This window comes from Myotis daubentonii, chromosome 11 (assembly GCF_963259705.1).
Source record: "Myotis daubentonii chromosome 11, mMyoDau2.1, whole genome shotgun sequence".
In the NCBI taxonomy this organism is placed as follows: domain Eukaryota; kingdom Metazoa; phylum Chordata; class Mammalia; order Chiroptera; family Vespertilionidae; genus Myotis; species Myotis daubentonii.
The window spans coordinates 74306116-74323161 of NC_081850.1; the positions used below are offsets into that span (position 1 = coordinate 74306116).

A 17046-nucleotide genomic window follows, 5' to 3' on the forward strand; every position below is an offset into this window, starting at 1 on the left:
AATAAATCCCACCCCAATTACACTTTCTTTAAAGTTCACAGCCCTGTTAAGGCCATGCTCCTATGCCTAGAAGCTGACATTCTTCCTCAATGAGCCAGATCCCTACACAATCTTAGTCCCAGTTACACATACACAAATTAAAAGATCACCTTAACCAACAACTTTTTCATGGAGTCAAGTCCTCAGTCTGAACGATGTACATATCACCATTCAGTAACTGCAAAACTTAGTATTTCAATCAAATGATACAACCTAGTTGATTTTACACATTTACCAATTATCACCACTGTTAAATTAACATGTTCATGTGACTGGACAACATATGACTGTAAATTGCTTTGACATATGTAAACCAAGCACTTCTATGGTCAGCTGGAGAACTGGGGAGTGGGACAGAATATCTCAGTGCAGTGACAAATGCAATAACCACTACCTTATCACAAGGGCTGTTGGAAGCATTAAACTGAGATAACACAGAGAAAGGGTGTTGCTTCTCTCACCTCCTCAGCACGCCTCACCCTCTTAGATTAGCATGGACTAAGCTATGATTTGACAGAAATGTCCTCTCCTCACCTTCACATCCTAGAGCAGCACCAATAAAGATTCCCATCCAACAGCCAGAACTTTTATGAATTCATTTGTATAGTCAAGTGTCTCTGAAAGAGTTAAGAAATAAACTTTGAGATAAATTCCTTTGCTTTTACATAACCTAGTTAAGACTCCATTGAGGAAATAAAATTTTAAAAAGGTAGTTAAGAAAGCCCCAAAAGAGAGGTTCGTAATTTGCATGTGGCTTACCAAGGACTGACAGCTACTCTCCCACCTCTACCCAGACCTCAAGTTTCCATTCAAGATGCTAGCTAAGCATTTATAATTAGTCACTTCTATCGATGTTATTCTTGAAATGATCTTTTTATAGAGACTATACAAAAAATGGAGCAATTATCATAACTGGCTGCTTCTGATCACTGTTTATTTTGGAGACATAAATAATCACCTGCCACTTACTGGCTTTACTGTAACCAACATCTTATGGAAGATGCTTTGATCTCCAAATTGATTTATTAAGCTGAAAATTGATTCTCTCTTATGTTTAAAAGACTAGCAAGCTAGACTTTTACAATTTTCTTCTATCTGCCTTGATCTAAAAAAACAAAGGTAGTATCAACTCAAGTCAGCAACCCCTCCCCAATTATCTTATCATAGAACAATCTCTAAGGAGCCAAAGGGGGCACTACTTAATCAACATTAGCAATATAAACAAAAATGTTCATATTTTCTATTGCTTTTTAAACTTAGAAGTTGAAAATAAGACATTTGACGACATATACAACCCCCCCAAAAAAACAGATGCTCTATGAAACTTCTAGAATAGACAGAGTGTGGGGTTATTACTCACATCTCGATAAAATACTGAGTTTACTTAAAAATTAACTTAATATATTTGAATTATTTCATGTATATGCTATTTAGATAAACAATGAATTAAGCAAGGGACACTTACAGTTTAATATAAACATTTATCAAATGCCTGATATATATCTGAACAAATGTCTGTTTTCACTGAGTTACATCATAGTAGAAAAGATAAGCCATGCACACAATTCTAATACAAGGCACACCGTGAGAAATTTTATAGAACCAAGGAGGAAAAAAAGAGATATTGGAAGCCCTGGCCAGTTGCTCAGTGGTTAGAAGCTCAGACCGAAAGGTCTTGGGTTCGATTCCTGGTCAAGGGTGCATGCCTTGGTTGTGGGCTCTATCTCTGATCTGTGTTGGGGCAGCATGTGGGAGGCAACCAATCGATGCTTCTCTCAAATCAATGTTTCTATCTTCCTCTTTCTTACCCCACCTCACTCTCACCCTCCTTCTCTTCCACTCTCTCTAAAAATCAATGGAAAAATATCCTCGGGTGAGGCTTTTAAAAAAAAGCGTTATTAGGAGAAATCTGGAAAGAGGGAGTATTTTGCATTGGGAAAATAACTGATTCTACCCAATCCAGCCCATATTGCTTTCACCCTCTCTGATCAATAGGCACTTATGAGAAGTTTGGCAACAGACAAGCCAAGGCTCTGTGACTTTGAGCAAATCATATCCCATATTAGTCTCATTCTCCATGTATAAAGTGAGCATAACATCAAATACCTTGCAGGACTCTCATGAAGATTAAATATGAATGATCAATATATTTATATAAAGTAGATTTACATGTACTACCTATATATACTGGTAAATATATTTAGATATTTTATATTTTTATATATACTCAAAATATATATACCTAAATAAATATATTCTTACATATATGTGACATACATATAGGGGTGGGCAAAAGTAGGTTAAGAACTGTCATAGAGTGTGCTTGAGTATAGCAAGCAGACTACAAGAATGTGTAAATAATGAAGGCCGGCAATTTGAGGACTTACAAGCGTATACCTAAGTATACTGCACTATTGTGGCATTCTTTTAGTTAATAAAGCTATTGCAATAATCATAACCTATAATCTGCATTTTTTTCCTATATGAACTGTAAATCTACTTTTGCCCACACCTGTATATTGAATATATATATTATTTATATGTACACTAGAGGCCTGATGCACAAAATTCATGCAAGAGGCTCGTCCCTCACAGCCCCAGCTTTGTCCGTAAGGTCGTCCGGAATGTTGTCTGGAAGGTTGTTCAGCCATCCTAATTAGCATATTATGCTTTTATTATTATAGATATGTGTATATGTAGGCATAAATTTTACATATGTATAGCTATATATCACAATGCCTTACACTGAAAGGATACTCAAGAAATGCTGAGTCCTATGCCAGGCACTATTAACCTCTGCATCTGAACACTGCTGGTAGGTATGCTGTTTATGAATGTAAAGATTCTTTGTGTGGCAAGAAATCTTAGAGATGCTACTTTTGTCTGTCTTTGGTTCGTATAACATTTTTTATAGAAATTAAAGTAACATATAACATATTCAAGACTTGAATCTGGGTCTTCTGACTTCATTTTCTGTTGGATCTAAACCACAATTTCTGAATTCACTAGGACAATGGCTTAGAAACTCTCATCCCATGCTTTCCAGCAAGCAGGAAGTTTAACCAAATAATTACAATAATAACAGTAAACTGAAATTTGAATGTTATGTGCCAGGTATTTTTATATTCCTGTTAAACTGAATTCTCACAACAACCCTGTGATATACGTGCAATTAATTGGTAAACTCCATTTTACAGACAAGAAATGAAGAATAAACCACTTGCCAAAAGTCACACAGTTACTAAATGGCAGAACTGAGATGTGAAAATAACACATCTAACAGAGAGATATATCAGTAAAAAAGCTTTCTTATATGTGCCAACAAAAACATTTGTGTGGTCACCAGCAGTGGCATTTATGGAAATAAAGGACCCGTGACTATGTATAGCCCAACACACCTTCAGATATAAGACAGAACAAAGTACTAGCCTGGCATATGGCCACACAAATTTAGTTCTATACAGAAAATGGCAAGAAAACAAGCAAATAAGGAGATGTGCCCGACATAACCAAGCTGCCTCTCTTCTGTACCCATCCAGCATCTCTACCATCACCCATTAAAAAGAAGTGACAGGAGGCAAGAGTGAAGGATTCATCACTGACACACAGCTGGGGCAGTGAAAACTCTTGGCAGGTGTTCTTAGAGAATGCTGTAACTCCTCTCCTATGCAAACTAACCCCCAAGATGAGTCCTCCTGACTTTATCATACTGAGCTTTGACAAGAGCCATCATTAGTGTCCAAACTCCACTTTTTCCAGGCTGATGACATGTGTCAGGCCTTGATTCCTGGTGCCACTCCTGCCTGCCAACTCAGGAGAGGATTCCATAATGCCTTTGTGGTTTTTTAAAAACACCTCAAGTCACAAGGCAGCAGCTGACACCAACTCTCTCCTGAGAATGGACACTTGGCCAGGAGCCCAAGCTTAAGTGGATTTGGAAGTTCTTGATCTTTATTGAAATAATTCCTACCTTCTCACTGGCACAATTAAAATAAATTCCTCCCCAGAGAGCTGCCAGAGGTTCTGCAAGCCTCTTCCATCCAGTGATAGTCAACTTTGATTAGAGAAAAGTGTTAAAGTGTAGCAGCTGCTGGTAAATGTCAGAGCCTGAAGGGCCTGCTCAGAGTTTTGATCACTTACAGCTATTTCTCATTTCATGCTACGGACAGTTTTTAAGCAACTACTCAGCATTGCTTACTTAGTCAGATGCTTCAGGTCAGCATACCAAATTCAAGTCAATGGTCCGGTTGCACTAGTTCTGGGGGCATCCCTAAGGCTAAGTTGTTTGACCTGCCAGGCAGATTGATTTTGCAGATGTACTTTGCAGATGGCCAATAGGACATTAGGAAACCTCTGCAAAAACCATGCTTTTTCATAATGAAGAGGTAGTATGGTCTAAGTAAACACCACAGCACGGAAGCTCACACACACACACACACACACACACACACACACTCACACACACTCACACACACACACACAAACACGGGGTCGAGGATTTCAATTCTGACCTGCTGTGTGTTTTGGGTTTTCAATTCCCTTCTAAATCAGCTTCCTCATCTATGAAAGAATGATCTTGGCCTAAATCAGAGATTCCCAGGTGTCCCATGAAATGACTACATCCAAGTTCCCTGGGGGTTTTTGAAAACTATAGAACCCACTCCTACGAGATCTGATTTACTAAGTGTAGGATGATGCATTATAGTAGGTCCTCAGGTTCGTTCCTATGGCGCAACGTAACACGATTTTGCGTAGCACCTACATCACTCACATGGAGCACATACACAGCAGTAATGAAGTGAAATAGTAAAAAAAAATTAAAAGAAAGGTAACAATTCCTGACCTTTACTTGTGGTAAATAATAAAAAACATAAAGCACATATGTACATATGTCGAAATGACGGAACTTTTTTTTTAATAAATGGGAGATGGCGACGTAACCACGAAATGATGTACGTTGAGTCTGTGTAACCTGAAAACTGTCTGTATTAGCAAAAATACAGGAATTATTGTATTTCAATACAGGAATTATTTCAATACATTACATTCCTAATACATTTCCTAACACCACTTTTTATCCTGATGCAGTCGGGCTTGAAAAACATTAGATTAAATGACCTCTAAGACCCCCAACAGCTTGAAAGTTATAAAACTGTAAACTGGAATTTATTTTCTATTTTCATCCCAGCATTTCCCCCCCTATCCATTACTAGCATTCCCATTCAAACATCAAAACCGTCCAATTTCAGGTTATCAATGAAGACATAAATCTTAATACAATATGTCAAGTATTAATAGCTTACCCAACCTAATAAATCAGTATTTCATTTATGAAAGTAGGAGGTAGATCTAAGTATAGCTTTTCTAGAAAATACATTCAAAAATAAAGTTTTTACATTATATTTTACAAAGATTCAATTATAAGCTGGAACTAGCCATAAAAAAACAAAATTCAAAGAGCATTTTCCCACCCTACCTGGTTTGGCTCACTGGATAGAGTGTCGGCCTGTGGACTGAAGGGTCCCGGGCTCAGTTCCAGTTAAGAGTACATGCCCAGGTTGCGGGCTCGATCCCCAGTAGGGGGCTGCAGGAGGCAGCCCATCAATGATTCTCTCTCATCACTGATGTTTCTACTTCTCTCCCTCTCCCTTTCTCTCTGAAATCAATAAAAATGTGTTATAAAAAATTACTTTACTGAGGCAAAATGCACATAAAAAGTTTTAAAAAAGAGCATTTTCTCTAAATGTTATGAATAACTAAAAAGTTAGTTATGAGATGACTTTATCTAATTACCTATAAATTAAGATGCCTTAACACAAAGCTATAATCTACCTAAGCCAATAATAAACTTCCTAAGAATAGAAATCAAGTTTTAAAAAATATGTGTTTTATTGATTTCAGAGAGGAAGGGAGAGGGAGAGAAACATTAATGATGAGAATCACTGATCAGCTACCTCCTGCAGGTATATCAATAATATAAGACTGTGTCTTTCTTCTTTTAACTTATTTTAGTTTAAATAAGTCAACTGTGATAAAAAGGGAAAACTGAGTCTTTTGATCACTGTTCCTGTTTATTTCATTAACTGGTTAAGGCAAAACACATGACTCTTGGGTTTAAAGAACTTTAAAAATCTCTGCCAATATTTTTCACAAGAAAACCCAAGATTCTCTCCTGCTCATTCCTTAATTGCCATGAACATTAGCTAATATATAATTTTGGTTCCTACTTCTTTTGTGACTTCATATTCCTAACTCATTGATGTGCTTGCTTATTCAGCTCAGCTGAACAATAATCATTAGTATAGCTACTTAAAAAAGTTGGTCATTGATTACAGATAATCTGTGAATTAAGTTACCATAGAAAAATAAAGTCCTAAATCAACAAACGACAAGTGCTGGAGAGGATGTGGAGAAAAAGGAACACTTGTGCACTGCTGGTGGGAATGCAGACTGGTGCAGCCACTATGGAAGACAGTATGGAGTTTCCTTAAAAAACTGAAAATGGAACTCCCATTTGACCCTGTGATCCCACTTCTAGGAATATATCCCAAGAAACCAGAAACACCAATCAGAAAGGATATATGCACCCCTATGTTCATAGCAGCACAATTCACCATAGCTAAGATCTGGAAACAGCCTAAGTGCCCATCAGTAGATGAATGGATTAGAAAACTGTGGTACATCTACACAATGGAATACTATGCTGCTCTAAAAAGGAAGGAACTCTTACCATTTGCAACGGCATGGATGGAGCTGGAGAGCATTATGCTAAGTGAAATAAGCCAGTCAATGAAGGAAAAATACCACATGATCTCACTCATTCATGGATAATAGAGACCATTATAAACTTTTGAACAATAATAGATGCAGAGGCAGAGCTGCCTCAAACAGATTGTCAAACTGCAGCAGGAAGGCCAGGGAGGGTTGGGGGGCAGGAGGTAGAGGGGTAAGAGATCAACTAAAGGACTTGTATGCATGCATATAAGCATAACCAATGGACATAAGACACTGGGGGATAGGGGAGGCTAGGGGACTGTCTAGGGCGGGGGGGGGGGATAAAATGGACACATATGTAATACCCTTTGTAATACTTTAAGCAATAAATTTTAAAAAAATAAAATAAAAAAAAGAAAAAGTCCTGATTCTTGTGGGTTTGCAAAATAATCTAAAATAATATCTCAAACACATGATGTCACTATTACTAGGGGATGGAGAATTCAGATGGCCTTTAGAATATTTTGACAGATGTTGAAATATATGTCCCATTTAAAGAGAAGTATCTATTGCCTTTGGCACTAGATCAATTTATCTCAGTGAGTTGGCCTCCTCTTGTCATCCAGACTCATCTAAAATATCTGAAGTAGCCTGGCTGGTGTGCTCAGTGGTTGAGTATCGACCTATGAACCAGGAGGTCATGATTCAAATCCCGATCTGGGCACATGCCCGAGTTGAGGGCTCAATCCCCAGTTGGGGGAGTGCAGAAGTCAGCCAATAGATGATTCTCATCATTGGTGTTTCTATAACTTTCTCCCTCTCTCTTCTTCTCTGAAATTATTAATTTTTAAAAATAAATAAAATAAAATATGTGAAGTAACTTGATATAAAGTTGCCATGTCAAATAGCAAAATATTCCAAGCTATTGAGTTTAAAATTCTATTCCTACCTCTCAACTCTCTGGTAAAACCTCAAGCAGGCTAAATATAAGAATGTACAACCACAATCTGTGGCACACTCTTTTTTTCATCTTCTAATATTCAAGTAAACACTGTGAATTAAGCAGGCTACTTTGTAAGCATTGTCTTGAAATAAAACATTCTTTCAGCCTAACTTAAAGCCAGAATTAGTAGTCAATAGTGCTCAGATCAGATCCAAACCAAATGGTTGCTGGAAAAGTGTGGTGGGGATTAGGAGGTGGGGAGAGCTGTTGCAAAATAAGATAGTTAAATTCAGTCAAATATTTGTGTAACTTCTCATCTGGCAACTTATTTTACAAATTCTACTAGCATAAGCAAAATTATGGATATCAAGATGGAGATCTAGATGCTCAATGATAACCATCAGTAGTGATAAGACTAGATTACAAAATCCTGGTCTACACCTCTGGTCAGGATTTCTTAACCTGAAGTCACAAGGAGACTATAGATGGTTTCTTGGGAATTCATAACTGAAACTGCTTTCAAAATTTTGTTTAGGTATGTATTTAAGGGAGAGAATCCACAGTTTTCCAGAGTTTTTAATTATATTATCTAACAATCCTCACAATCAATATGCAGTAGGTACTAATATGATTATCATTTTTACAGACTGAGGGAATTGAAGCTTATGGGAGATAAAAACTTCATCTGAGGTCACAAAGTGGTAAAGCATTAGTTTCAAAAATTTATTTAAAATATACATATAACTAGCTAGTAAGAGATTGTTTTAACTTTAAAAGAAGGTTTTTTATATTAACATATATGGACTAGAAAACAAATTCTGGGCAAAACAAGCAATTTTATTTAGTAACATATAAATAATAGTTGCAAGTGATTTTAATTTCAATATTTTGAAATAACATAATACATATAGCTTCTAACGTGTCAGGTGCTGTTTTACACACTTGACATATTTTACTGCATTTGATCCTCACTACAGTCCTATGAGTAGGTAGATACTACCTATGAGGTAGATAATATCTCTATTTTATAAATCAGGAAACACAAAAATAAGGAGATTAAGTAATTTGCCCATGGTCAAATAGCTAGTTAAGTTGCAAAGCCAAGATTCTAGCTTCGAAGTCTGTGCTCTTTATCAGACTATAATAGTGCTTCTCCAAACCCTTAATATATGAACATTTTAAACTATGGTCACTTTAAAGGAAAAAAAGAGACAGCCAAATAAGAATCCACTTTGGAGAAATCTATCATAAGGTACTTTATTTATTCTATTGTAGCACATATGAACCAATAGCAATGAGAAATGTGAGACCAAGCAATTATATTTGCATGCTACCTGCACGTACATAACCTCAATAGCTTTTTACAACTGTGTACAAAATAAAGTGCTATTTGTCCTGCATCTTCACTGAAGCTCTGAGAGATTAATCTCACTACTCATCATTACCTGAAATTTCTTGCCTCTAAAGTTTCCTGTGCAGAGTTTTCCCTCTATTGGAAGATCTTTCCTTCTGTGTCTAGTGAAAATTCAATTAAACCTTCAAGGCCCAGATCAAATGTGACCACTTAGATGTACCTTTCCTAATACTTCTAGGCAGGATTAACACTTCTTTTCTCTGTTATCTTTAACATATGGGCTATATCATTCTGCCAGCAAAGCAATCATCCTCTTTGTCATCAGATAGGTCTATATCTAGTTCCCTGGGTAGACCCTGCGCTCCTTGACGGCAAGGGCTGTATGTAAGAGAAAAAATTCTTAGGATTCTGCTGAATTAGTAAAGGAATGAAGAAGAACACTATCAGTATTCTAAGAGGAACATGAATTCATGCTGACATGTTGCTGTCATCTTTACAGCTTTGTGATCAAGGCTAGCAGCATTTATTTCCCTAAACACTTACAGAGATGCTCCCTGCAAAGTGCCTGGGAAGTGTCAGGGCAGTCAGCCACCTAAGACAGTGACTCCTAGACTACTAACCCTTAAAATACATTATTTGAGTTTATGTTTCTTGTTTTTTTGTTTGTTTGTTTGTTTCAAGTATATCAAGAGGCTTCAAGAGGAGTATGAAAACATCTACATCTCCAAGTTGGAGCAATGTGGGTTTCAATATTTTGTAGCACATCTGCAAAAGAAAAGAAAGGAGGTAAGTGAAACGATAAAGGATAGAATGGTGAGTTCTGGCAAACTCAAAACCCATCAAAAACTAAATAATTGGACTAATTTATTAAATCTGTAGCTTCTATAAGGGTAATTTAATCCTGAACTTTTTTAACCCTTAGAATTTACCTTTCCATTGAGTACATAAACTCTATAGCCAAACTCATTTAAAAGATGCAATATGTACCTTAAACTCACTTGATGATAAAGAATAAAGTTAAGGACTTAAAGCAAATTAAAGGAATGAGGATGCTGAAAAGCTTTATTGCCATGAAAATTAATTATAGGAAACACCCTTATGTCATTCTAGAAACCTACCTTTCACTCTTCTCTAGTTTTTCAAGTCTGTGAAAAGCGTTCTTCTTAGAATGCCATAAATTTAAGCAATGGTATTTTGCAAATATCTAATGGTTCAGTGTAGCAGAATTTAGTATCTTTTTTTAAGTCTGAATATTTATCCAAATGATATAAAGCATTAGCATCTCTTCAGGCCAAGGGGAAGACCATTTAAAATAAACCCAGTAAAGAGTTTTTAAATACTACATAGTGATAGTTGCTTGATTTTTTTTGTTGTTGTTGCCCTATCACTGAGAACTCAACAAAGCTGGCTAACTGGTGTTTTGACAGAGAGTGAAACAATTAAACTGATGCAGAATGTAAATAGTTTACATTCAAACAAAATTCTCAGAGGTTGATTTTTTAAAAATATGTACCATTTGGCTGGTTTAAAAATAAATCTGAGAACAGTCAACCGTTAATATTTAAACCTAAAGCAAATATAATAACTATCCCTGATTAAAGATTAACCTCAATTCAGCCAGTGGTTCTGTAAGCCCTTTTGCTACTGAGTACTCCAGGATCCCTCCTATTACACTGGTAAACCCTACATTCTGAAGAGTTCCATATAATTAGTTCATTTTCCAGATATTTCATCAAGGACCCAGCCAATAAAAATAATCAGTATGTCTACAGAACACTGATACCCTTTCTCCAAAAGCAAAGACACCTGACATTTTAGTCCCTCTCTTGCGAACTCACTGAGAAATGCAGGCTTTCTATTAGGTAGTGGGAGTTTTCTTTCATTTTTTGTTTTTTCAATATGGAAAATAGCTTGCAGACTACTATTAACCTCTGTGATAACTTAGTAATCCCAGATCTCAGCTAGGGAGATTACAAAGTATGAAGATTAATTTTTTTCATCTTCCTTTATGAAACATTTCACCTACAGACTCACCAACTATTATTACAGGCAAACAAGAGGATGTTTACTCTCACAGAAGGTTCTATCCGCAGAAATTCAACAGTAAGTTTGTGGTGGAAAAGAGAGTAGGCAGTATGATCAGTGAGCTTTGCAATCATAAAATCCAGTATTTAAGCTCTGGCTTATAACCTTGGCTTTTGGCTATGTAACTTTGGGCAACCCACTTCATTTCTCTAAGACAGTTTTCTTGTGAGATAAAAGTGAGTTGTTGAGAATTTAATGAGATAAAAATAAACAAATCTCAGCACATAGTAGGGTACTGAGTTATGTTCTTTCTTACCCTCACCCTTTAATAAGTAACATATTCTACTATAAAATGGAGTATTTGACATTTTCAGAATTACAAAGTATCATTCAAAGCCATTTTCTCAAACATCCATCCGAGTGTGCTTGTATAAATACTACAGTCTCACAATCCTGAAGTTCATGAACTCTCTGGTGTACACAAATCAATGTCATAATTTAAATACTCTCAACTTAAAACCTGAAAAGAATGTGAGCAGCTACATCAGCAGTGGGTACAGGCTAAAGGGCTGCCAGGGCCAGGATCCAGCCTTCAGAGGACTCCAAGGAACATTCAACGCTGTCGGTGAGTTTGGGACTTGAAAAAACCACCGACCGTTGACTGTACCTTGGGCTCCTTACAGACAACACTGTATTTTTGAAGCAAAAGAGCAATCTGTACCTTCACATGCCAAATTAGACAGCCCCATTAGAATATGAGCTATTTGAAAGCAGCTATTGCCACACTATTTCCATCCACACATACGCTTATTTAAATGTTTGTTAAATTCAAGTAAAATCTGGTCTGGGGTCAGACAGATCTGGAGTGCATCTTGGCTCAACTCCCTAACTAGCTGTGTGACTCTGGGCAAATGTCTCAGTCTCAGTGCTTTCATAATATAAAATGGGGGATAAGATTTCCTACCCTCATGGAGTTTTGAGATTCAATGAGATAATGCATAAGGTGCTTTGTACCATTCCTAGAACACAGCAAATGCTCTATATATGAATGCTACTATTATTTAATCCCAAACATAACCTGTGCTAATATAACTTGAAAAGCACTCATATTCTCAGTTCTAAAGAGAGAGGAAGAACTAGGGTCCTCAACTCTTATTTACACCTCCCAGTATGCAAGCACTGCCTGTGTGATCACAGGGCTACTTGCTAGTTTCTCCGGGAGCCCCTTCTCTTCTCTGAACCATAGTTTCCCCATCTTTCAGAACCTCCCAGCTCTACTGTCAATGTTATCAATAATTATGTGGCTCCTCAACGGTTAGTTACTGAGAGAGGCCAGACACAGACCTCAAAGAACCAATGTGGAAAAGAAGAGCCAGGAGTCAGGGAGAGCCAAGGCAACTCCATCAAAGGAAACACTGATGGCTGCACTCAACATTCATTGCTGTCGGTGGGTTTGAGTCTGAATCAACTCACTGATCAATGAATGCAAACTGCGGACCAAGCAACTCAAGGAAAACAAAGGCACATGCAGAGTTCATCAGCTCCTGTACTGGGTAGGAGCTGCCGCTATATCCGATATACTGACTAACGTCTCTCTTGCTCTCTTTGGTTCTAATATGAAGTAATTAACATATCCTATATAATAAAAGGGTAATATGCAAATTGACCCTAACAGCAGAATGACTGGGAATGACTGGTCACTGACACACACTGACCACCAGGGGGCAGATGCTCAATGCAGGAGCTGTCCCCTGGTGGTCAGTGCACTCCCACAGGGGGAGCTCTGCTCAGCCACAAGCCAGGCTGATGGTTGCCTGCACAGCAGTGGTGGTGGGAGCCTCTCCCACCTCCTCAGCAGCACTAAGGATGTCCGACTGCAGCTTAGGTCTGCTCCCTGCTGGTAAGTGGACATCCCCCGAGGGCTGCTGGGCTGCCAGAGGGATGTCTGACTGCCAGCTTGGGCCCGATCCCCCAGGGAGCGGGCCTGAGCCAGCAGGTGGACATCCTCCGAGGGGTCCCAGACTGCAAGAGGGCATAGGCCAGGCTGAGGGACGCCCCCACAAGTGTGCAAATTTTTGTGCACCAGGCCTCTAGTACTATTATAAAATGGGATATTTGACATTCTCAGAATTACAAAGTATCATTCAAAGTATCTTTAAATGCCTAGTACTTCCATGTTCTCCTTCTTTAAAGATGTTCTTTTGTTACAGAAATGACATTTTATAAGAATAAACTATATTCTTGACATCACAACATATTTTTTAAAAATCAATACTTTCATAATTTTTTAAATTAAAAAGAATCACATGCTGCCCTGGCCAGTTATTCAGTGGTTAGAGCAGGGGTGGAGGACGTGCAGCCCACATGCCTCATAAGGCCCACGAAATCATCTGGCCTGGCCCTGCCAAGGTATTAGGGGTGAGCTCATTAAATGTTTGATCAAATATAGGAGGCTAATATTTAAGTTGATACTTTTGTATGGCCCGCAAATGATGTTAAAAATATCCAAATGGCATTGGCAGAAAAAAGGTTCCCTATCCCTGGGTTAAAGCTTAGACCCACGGACCAAAGGATCAAGAGTTCAATCCCTAGCCCCAGTTAGGGGCGTTTGAGGGAGGCAGCCAATCAATGTGTCTCTCTTTCGCTCTCCCCCTCTTATCTCCCTTCCATTCTCTCTAAAAATCAATGGAAAAATATCCTTGAGTGAGGATTAAAAAAAAAAAGAATCACATGCTGTTTATTATTTAATATTCAAATAGAGAAATATATAAAGTAAAAACTGAAAATCCATTTCCTCAATGGTAATCACCTGCAAATATAGTAAGTAAACAATGTTTCCTTTGCTATAAAAAAACACAAACAAAAAAACAATAAGTTTAGTAACTTGTTATAAATAAAATGTAATAAACTTATTACTTATTTGTTATCTATTTATTAAGATAATAAAATATCATAAGCTTAATGTTTATATCTTTAAAGAACTTTTTTGTATGTTTATAGAGGGTGGCTTAAACAAAAATGAGTTCATTTTATACTTACTGCTGTACAACCTGCTTTTTCACTCAGCTATACATTGTATACAGCCTTCCACAACAAGCTTTTTACAGCATACTCATTCTTTTATTTTTATTTTTTTTAATATATTTTATTGATTTTTTACAGAGAGGAAGGGAGCGGGATAGAGAGCCAGAAACATCGATGAGAGAGAAACATCGATCAGCTGCATCCTGCACACCCCCTACTGGGGATGTGCTGCAACCAAGGTACATGCCCCTGAACAGAATCGAACCCAGGACCCTTCAGTCCACAGGCCAATGCTCTATCCACTGAGCCAAACCGGTCAGGGCATACTCATTCTTTTAAATGACTATATACTATGCCTTAGTATGACTGCCCTGGTTATTATTGTTCAAATGTACTTAAATATTCTCTTTTGTCTTTGCCATGTCCTTCAAATAAGGAAAAAACCCACGTGAGATAAGAGGTACACATCATTTTTCTTAATAAAATTTAAAATGCAGTATCAATCTTTTAAATCCTATAACATAAGCTAAGATGAGCCACTAAATTTTTCATTTGATTATGACAGGAAAACAAGAACCCTGGTCACAAATAATTTACCATACACTTAAATCTGAAATAGAAACAGATTCTCACAGCAAGTCAAATTAAAGAAGGCAGTAGGAGGAGAATACTGCCAGCTTAGCCTTCCAAAAGTTGTAGGATTGCAAGGAAGGAAAAATACAGGTATAGTGAGACAAGAACTAAAAAGAAAAATCAAAGACAAAAGAAAAATGCAAAAGAAATGATGATTTCAAGAAAAATATGGGGCTCAGGTCAATGTTTCCTAAATCTGGTTGGGCACCAGAATCATCTAGAGTTTCTTTTTAAAATGCAGATTCTTGAGTTCTTCTCTACACCAAAAATAGGGCCCCAAAATCTGTATTTTATTGTAACAAGCTCACCAGGTGATTTTTGAGCTACCAAAGACTGGTTCAAGCAAAGCCAAACTCACCAACTTAACACCAGCTTCCACCACACCACACTTCATGCCGTATACTTTTCAACTATTTCCCAAACTTATCTGCCAGCATCTGATATTGCCACAACTCTTCTGAGTACAGACAGGTATAGTCAAACTCATGTTACTATTGATTCTCTCTCTTCAGAGTACATAAAACTTTGCATCATGTTGTGGCAACCAAATACATATCAAATTGTATCTGATGTTATTTAGAGACTGGTGCATTTGAGTTCTTGCCCTCTCAAAAACTAAAACCTCTCTAAAAAAACTAATGAACAATAAATAAATAAAACATAAAATTTAGATGGTTGTTCCACCCAAGAAGTATTTATAGAAATCAAAGTTTTCTTTTTTTCCTACTGGTGGATATAGAGAAAGTGATTCAGATAGAGCTGTTTTTTCAGGATATCTTGTATCCTAGGCCTTTATTTTCAAACACCAATTATTTCCAAATTTTCTGAACAAAACAGAAAAAGAATGTCTGACATGTTCTTTGAAAAATATACATCTGGCCGAAACCAGTTTGGCTCAGTGGATAGAGTGTCAGCCTGCGGACTGAAAGGTCCCAGGTTCGATTCCGGTCAAGGGCATGTACCTGGGTTGCGGGCACATCCCCAGTAGGAGATGTGCAGGAGGCAGCTGATCGATGTTTCTCTCTCATTGATGTTTCTAACTCTCTCTCTCCCTTTCTCTCTGTAAAAAATCAATAAAATATATTTTTTTTAAAAAAGAAAAATATACATCTGAATAACATGCCACTTATTTACAGAGAATCAGTAGTCTTGAAATATGCCAATGAAAAAATGACCTATTTCAACCACCAAAATCCTATGCAGTTTCTCTTAGCTAAAACTAAATGCTATAGGAAGAGAGACAATTACATGAGTTTAAGAGTGTTTTCTACAGATGAGACTGTAAATGAATACCAGCAATAAAGAAACTATGTGCAATATATAGGGGACAAGAGCAGAATGGTTCTGAGATTGTGTCAGGGAGTCATGAGGAGTAGCACTGGAAAGGTAAAAGAACAAATTACAGAAAACCTGAGAACCAGGCAGAAAAATTTAGAATTAGTACAATAAGGGGCCACTTTAAGTGCTGAGCTCTCAAAAGAGATAATGAAAGCAAGACTTATGGAAGTTTACCAAGCTGATGAAGTGGGGGAAAAAGAGAGATCTGAAAGAGAGAGAGAAAGAGAAATCTGTTGCACAAATGGGCTGAGGCAGCAAGATTGGAAAAAATAGGCTATCTCAAAAAGCCATTTTAGCTTTGTTTTTGTTTTCTTTTTTTCAAAACAGCTTTTTTTATTTAGTCACTGAAAAATTCATACAAAAGAGAAAACTAAAGTCCACTAGTTAACTCCTCCCATCATTCTGTTCAGTATGTATCCTCTCAAATATTTCAGAGAGATTTAAAATACATGAATTTATATTTAGATAAAATACCACAAATTACACATAATGTTTTGTAACTTTTCAATTAAAATATTGTGGCCATCTTTCTGGCGCAATAAACCAGATCCAACTTCCAAGGAACTGGCTCAAACAGAAAAGACAGCAAGAAGTCAAGAATGATGCCAAACTCTCTTGACTAGATTAAGAGCCTGGAGTGCACTGACAAGAAATTAACAATTTCGAATTGAAAGACACAGGAGTTCATTTTTTGAACAGAGAATACACATTTGTGATTTATAAGCATGGAGCTAAGAGTGAATGTACAGAAAAAAGACAGGTAACAAATAGTTACTGGACACCTACTGTGCATCTCGACTACAACAAATGCCAGAAAATATGGAAGAAAGAAAAGTATATAGCACAAATGACAGGCCAAATTCTAATGGACAAATAATTCCAAGTGTGAAAAGTTCCGCAAAATAGAAAACTAAGGTACTATGGAAGCAAATATTGGAAGAGACCAATCTAGTCTTGGCAGTGAGAAAGATCTTGG

The 17046-nt window shown here is 37.1% G+C and overlaps 1 protein-coding gene and 1 long non-coding RNA gene across 3 annotated transcripts in view; one reads left to right on the forward strand and one right to left on the reverse strand.

Moving 5' to 3' along the window:
* Positions 1-17046, reverse strand: part of NR6A1 (nuclear receptor subfamily 6 group A member 1) — a 176310-nt gene that overhangs the window by 106974 nt on the left and 52290 nt on the right. The gene's annotated exons all lie outside the window — the stretch shown is intronic.
* The window catches only part of LOC132212376 (uncharacterized), a 44417-nt gene that overhangs the window by 21229 nt on the left and 6142 nt on the right, over positions 1-17046 (forward strand). The window contains exon 2 of the long non-coding RNA XR_009447707.1: positions 9732-9836. This is a non-coding gene — a long non-coding RNA (uncharacterized LOC132212376). The remainder of the gene's footprint in view (positions 1-9731; positions 9837-17046) is intronic.